The sequence below is a fragment of the Astatotilapia calliptera genome, chromosome 5 (assembly GCF_900246225.1).
Source record: "Astatotilapia calliptera chromosome 5, fAstCal1.2, whole genome shotgun sequence".
Taxonomy (NCBI): Eukaryota; Metazoa; Chordata; class Actinopteri; order Cichliformes; family Cichlidae; genus Astatotilapia; species Astatotilapia calliptera.
In genome coordinates this window covers 23,686,001-23,692,777 of record NC_039306.1, presented here as the reverse complement: position 1 = coordinate 23,692,777, position 6,777 = coordinate 23,686,001, and positions in this window count along the sequence as shown.

Below are 6,777 nucleotides of genomic sequence, written 5' to 3'. Positions count from 1 at the left end.
AAAGTGGACCTGTGAGCCAATCCCTCAGATAAATACTGCTCTAAACCTTTGCTTTGCAGCGTTTTTATCTAAGTAGAGCACCTCCACCAATCAGCTCGTGCTCAATCGGACTGAAATCTTTCCACTGCTCTACTTAACAGTACACTACACTGGCCAAAAACAACATGTTTATTCACAGCACTTCCAAAAAGATTTTTTTAGTTAACAAATTTCAGCCTGAGATGATTACTGATCAGGATAATGCTAAAAGACAAGGCTGTTATGCCTTGTCTTTTAGAGTCATGTTGAAGAGTCGGAAGCCGCAAATTGCCTTATAATAATAAAATGCCTGCATTGTATTGATTGTCAGACCAAATAGCTTGTTAGTGCTGTTTCAGTGAGGATACTGAGCATAAACAATCCGGCTAAGCTATTTATTTTTTGTTATTCTGTCCATTCTCGAAACCTGTTTGATATTTGTGAAGGTTATCGGTGGTAACAGTGAGCTAAAGCTTGATTTACAGTTCTGCCAGGTCTCCATTTGAATAAATCTCAGGCTACACAGAGCGAGGACGTACGGGAATTCAACCAAAACAGAGGCTACTAAGATCAAAGAAGGCAGACAAGAAGCACAAGTTATGACTGCAGCGAGCAGTTTTGTTTTGGTAAATGGACCGGCCCTTATGAAGTTCTTTTCTACTCTAAGGCAGAGCTGAAAGGGCTTTTACTGAGTGTTTAACTGGTTTAACTGCTTTCACTTCACCACCAAGAAGGTTTTTGTTACTATTAATTCTTTCTTCCCTGTGGCTTAGCTAAGTCAAAGGACCAAAAATAGCACAAATATGAGCAAGAGTTCGACTTTGCCCCCACATGGTAACAGACAGTTACCATAAGTTGCATTAGACACTATTTTATTTATAGTTTTATGAACGACTAATGCAGAGCTGCTATAGGGTAAATAAGTCCTCTCTCTCTCTTTCTGCTTTCTTCTTTCCTCTCACCACCAACTGATCGTGGCAGATGGCTGCCCCTTCCTGTTCCGGGTTCTGCCAGAGACTTTTTCCTGTTAAAAGGAAGGTTTTCCTTCCTGTTGTCGTAATTGTGTAATTGTCGGGGTCTCTTTTTATTATTGTAGAGTCTTTACCTTCCAATATAAAGCACCTTGAGGCACATAAATAAGTGCCATATAGATAAAATGGAATTGACTTGAAAATAAGGATTCTTTGGAACTGTGAGTCATGCAAAGCTATTCTACTGGACTCCCAGAATAAATATGCGGAGCTTGAAATGAACACATTGGGTCCACTTTGAGTAAGCAAGTAACAAACAGGAAAAGAGACAGAAATGATCTATAAACAGAAACTCAGTGACAATTGGAACAAGCAATATTTCCAAATTTAAAAATAAACAGAAAAAAAAGATATTCTTGCTCAGGATGTTAAAAACATCTCAGACTCTACAGAATGTTATCAGTAGAATATTAAATGTTAAAATTAATTACAGCACAATTAGAACAAGACTGCACAAATATGGCTTGTTTGGAAAGGTTGTGTTTAATAAAGAATATGGGAGCATGGTTTGTAGAGTTGCCTCTGAATCAACCACAATGTCGTTTGTAGAGACAGGAACAAAGTGGAGATGATTGGCCATTGGCCATAATGCATAGTACTATAGTACAAACTGCCCTCGTTGATCATGAATTCCTTTCAGTACCCAAGTACTCTAGAGACAAATGTGAGTCTGTGTGTCTGATAGCTAAAGCTTGATCAAACCTGGGCAAACGGACTAGAACTACAACAGGATGGCTGAAAAACAAAAGAATTGACTGTCAGGTTAAAGTTCCCAGATCTAAACTCGACTGAACCGATTGCTGTGGTGAGAACTTTAAAGAGCTGTGTGTAAACTTTTTCTCACAAACTTTAATGGACTAAATGCTGTAAAGAGGAGTGGGCCAAAATTCCTCCATGATGACTGCTAAAGTCATACAGAAAATTACTATCTCAAGTTATTGCTGCTAAAGGTGGCTCTAAAGCTATCGAATGATGGGATGTACTTACTTTATTCCATACTACGTCTTTATTTTGACTTGATTTAAAAGGAACAGATGATATTTTTTAATATTTCCTGATATATAAAAAACCCTTAGAAATGAAAGAAAATGTAATTTGTTTTGTCACATGATTTCCTGGGTGTTTGCTGAAAGGACTAATGGTGTCATTCTTCTTGTGAAAACAGTCAGTCTAATAAACCAGAACCATATTACGACTTGATAAGACCAGACTTCAGCTCTTTGGTGATGTCTACATCACCATAATCACAGAGACAAAGTCATATAAAGACATATGCAGCCACGAAAAGGCACAAAGTGAGGGATGACAGAAAAGAAGACGCACAAGATGGGACAACAAGAACGAGTAAGCAGGATAGGCCACAGTGTGCAGGAGAGACAATCAATCAGTCTTCAAGGGCCCGTTGATTAGACATTCTACAGCCTTCTCCATCTTCGTTAGGCTTTAATTAATTCATAATACTGAAACAAATTACCTTTGCATAGATGAAAATTACACCTAAATGTGGTGTGGCAGTTTGGCATTTAGTGATTAAATTATCTCTGGAGATAGCAGGAGTTTGATAGAGCAGTGTTGTCTTGATGGAGTCCTATAACATTATTAAATCTGAAACAATATTCTTATTTCCTATGTGGAGCAATTTGTAACAGAGAGGAAGCGTGATGTGGCGAGGAGAGGAGTCTATACACAGGACGGTCCCTCCAACAACAGAGAATGTATTGAGTCTTTCTACCAACGTCTGTTACGTTAAAGCTTGTGGGCTCCAGATAATAAGCAAAACCTTTTGTGTTACTTTTATAAAGTCTTTATGGTATTTGGCCTTTATTCTGCTGTCTGCAACTTTGTGAGACTGAATAGATTGTGGCATATACAGTTTTTTAAATCCACTTTTCATTGAGGAGTGACTTATCACTCAGAAAGGGCAGATAGTGCCCCATCAAACTCAAAATGTGCCTTTATCAAACACCTGCCACTGGCTTTGCTCACCAGACTGCCGGTATGGGGAATTCTCCACAGACAATGAAGTATAATAATAAAAAAATACATACAATAAGAATACTTTTTCATGACAATACAATAATACAGCCTCGCAGTAAGAAAGAAAGCAAGAGAGCTCAGCTTTGAAAAATGATAACACAGCTGAAGAAAAGAATGGCCAGGAACCTTTTCATCTTTTTTTGTAGGTTATAGATTATGGTAAGCAGATACCCGCACAGCTTTATCTTTGTCTGAGCTACTCCGTTGCTACTTGACTTAGAGGCTTAGAAGAAGAAATGCAACAACTCCTGCAGAGTCTCACCTTTGTCCAGATTCGGATGCTATGCGGTGATACTGTGCTTCTAATATAGGTGCAGCAAACAGTGTTACACCTATGCTGCTGAGGTGATATATGTCGCACATTCTCTATTAAAGCTTGGATGCACACAATGATGTATAAGAGTGAAATGATTAGGAGAGACTGACCTGTCAAGAAGTATCGCAGCAACAGTTATTTCCCCCCAAAACACATGTATAATGTGACTAAGTGTGGTCACAGTGATATTAACTAGGGAGGATGCTGGGGAGAATGGACAGGTAAGTAAAACTTCAGACTTAAACATGTGAGACTGCAGCTTGCTACCAATCTGTCACATTATCTCCATCCACTACCACCGTCTTTATTACTTCTTCTTTCTATCTATATTCTCATTAAATCCATACTTAATTTTTACTGTAGCCTGATACACGTTATTTCAGCGCCACCGACAAATGAAATCGTGTAGCTATTTTTTTTTTCGTGTTTAGCTAACGTGGCATATTTTACAGCTACCTTCATGTAAGGTGGTCATATTATCTTCCCTTTTGACAAAATGAAACACCTTTAAGATTTTGGCTCATGCAAATATTAAACTTCTTGTGTCAACATAGTCACATAAGCTCTCTCCATTCTCTCAACCAATGTCATAACTTTATGTAATAATTTAAAGACCTCATAGTTATTTTCCTGATTCCACAGGAGGCAACTCCCAGTCTGGGCTCAGGAGCCATGTCAAAATTTAAGATTAAGTTTAAAGATGTCTTTTTTGGGGATAAAGCTTGTAGTTAGAACTGGATCAGGTGACGCTAGGCTATCACTGAGTTTAGCTGCTAAAGACTACGGTGTGCTGAACGTGACTCCTGATGTGTTTGCGTATCATTACTGCAAATCATTAACTGTGTGTGCTCTGTCCCATAGTTTTGTCCTTGTCTCTCTATAATCTTTTGCTCTTGTCTCACAGTAGATCCCTGCCGATCCCTAGGTAGTGGTTCTGCCCGAGTTCTCTTCCTGTTAAAATGGGTTCTTCCTCCCCACCATTGCAAATGCTTAGAGGGGAACATTCTGGGGATTTTCTCTGTAATATTGTCTTTACATCACTTCTCTTCTCTTCTACCTGTTTATTAGTTTTGGGACTTTTCAGATGGGTAGCTTCTTCCTTCCATTGTTCAACAGTTTTTCTTCATCTACATAGCAACTTTCCACGATCCCCAGTTTTTACAAAATCTTATATTTTATGTCTTAAAAACTCAGCGTTATAACACCTAATCTTCAGATGTGAAAGGGTGTAAAACTTTAGTCTTTCATAAGTATTTTCAAAGTCTTTCTATTTATGTTGGACAGTAACAACAAAATCCTTCCTTTAAAACTCAAAGACTAATTTTTTTTTGCATCAGTGATCATAGAATGATTTTTTTAACAGTACTTTGTGCCAGATAATCTTGTTTCCTGTAAGTAGAAAAATAAATCAATATAAAGCAAAGGTTAAAGTAAAAAAACAAACAAACAAACAAACAAAAAAAAACACTTCACTGAACTCATTAATCTGCTTTTCTTAAGGTGCCAAGCCCTAAACTTAAACAACCAGTGCAGATCATACCAACCTCAAGAGCAGGAATAAGCTGCTCAGATATGTGTGTGTGTGTGTGTGTGTGTGTGTGTGTGAATGTACTATACATGTGTTTGCCTGTGTGCGTGTTTGTTCACAGTGTCTTGTTTGCTCTCTCACTAAAGGCATTGTACAGATAAACCTCCTCCGCAGGCAACAGGAGCCTCCGTGTCAATTATCCTGCCCTGAACCTGCGATCTCCTCTCTTCTCTCCCTCTCTCCTTTCTGCCTCCCATCATCCTCAGCTTCCTAATAGGCCCTCTCTCAGGATGATGAGAGGACATGCTCTCCTCTGATGGCTGCGCAGCACAGCTCACAATGCTCCGTGTCAGGGCAAGATTAAGACAGGGCAGAGGGAAAAACATTCCCATCAGACGTGGAGGGCTCTGTGTGCGCGCACGTGTGTGTGGTTATGTGTGTGTGCGTGCTGACAGGTATTAGAGTATCAGGTATTGTTGGCTTTTCAAAGGGAACATGCCAAACATGGGGGTGAGATACTAATAAACACAGACATGAATACAAGCTTCTTTCCTACAAAGTGAGCATGCACACAGGATGAGCAGAGGAAGCAATGAAATGCAGGAAAGGCGGTGAGAGAGAGAGAGAGAGAGAGAGACATAGGAAAAGAGAGGGAAGGAGGGAGAGAGATGTATAAACTGTCAACACTGTCACGGAAAATGGCCCTCAAATTAAGCCGAGCGTGTGGTTCTACAAGGGACTCTGGGAAATTGCCTTTTATCGCTTCCCAAACAATGGACCGTCTGACAGCGCTGCGTATGATAACGCACACACATGCGCACACGTCTGACAGTGCTATGCCCAATAACACAGCCAGTCACTATTTACATTATTCCCTCACCAAGCCTCCCTCTCTTGCACCCTCCCTCTGTCTTCTTCAGCGACTTTTACTGTCCTCGGCAGCCGTATGCTTTCATGTGGTTAATATCATGCAAAATAACAGCTTCTTATTTTCCTGCTGCACCCCCCCCCCCCCCCCCCCCCCCACACCTCCGCATCCCATCTTTAATGGGGGCTAAGCGCTGTAAGCTGGCTGAGCGTGAGGGCCTCTTATACACACTACTGTGGTTATCTCTCCTCTCTGTTTATCATTGTTATTATTATTAATGTTCTGCTGTAACCGCAGAGCCAAAGATGAGAGCGGAGGAGAGGAGGAAAGGAGAAAGGGATGAAGGCAGGAAGAAGAAGGGACGGGGTGGCGGAGGGTGAAAGCGCTCCTGTGATATGATGCTTGTTAAATAAACTGCTATTTACCACCGTGACAGAGAGATTATTTACAAACACACCGCATTACACCACCCCCGTCCTCGCCTCCAGCTCTCGCGCCCTCCTCCTCTCCTCTGTTCCAGAGTCATCTGTTTGATGCTCCGTGAGGGCCATGCTGGTCGGCGGATTATGACGGGTGACAGTGTAATGAAAAGCTCTTGTGCTGTACTGTATAAGGATGATAGAGGCCTGCAAGATGTTGTTATCAGAAGGGATTTGTAATGCACTGAAGTTGGGGATAATGAGGGAAGTGTTCATCAGAGCTAAAAAGCAATTGTAAACTGTAATCCCATACATGCAGCATTACTATAAAGCGGTTTCTTTATGTACTTCCTTTAATTTCTCAATCAAAATGTGCTGCTCATTTTGCTGTTTACCCGGACATAAAACACAGCGTATCTTTGTCATCTTTAATTGCATGTGGTGGTATAAACAGTCTTCTTTTAAACAAGAAAAAATTGTTAAATTGTCACTGAGGGTTAAACAGCTGAATGGAAAGTTTAGTTTATATAAATGGTTTGGAGGGGTTACTGGTTGTCTTA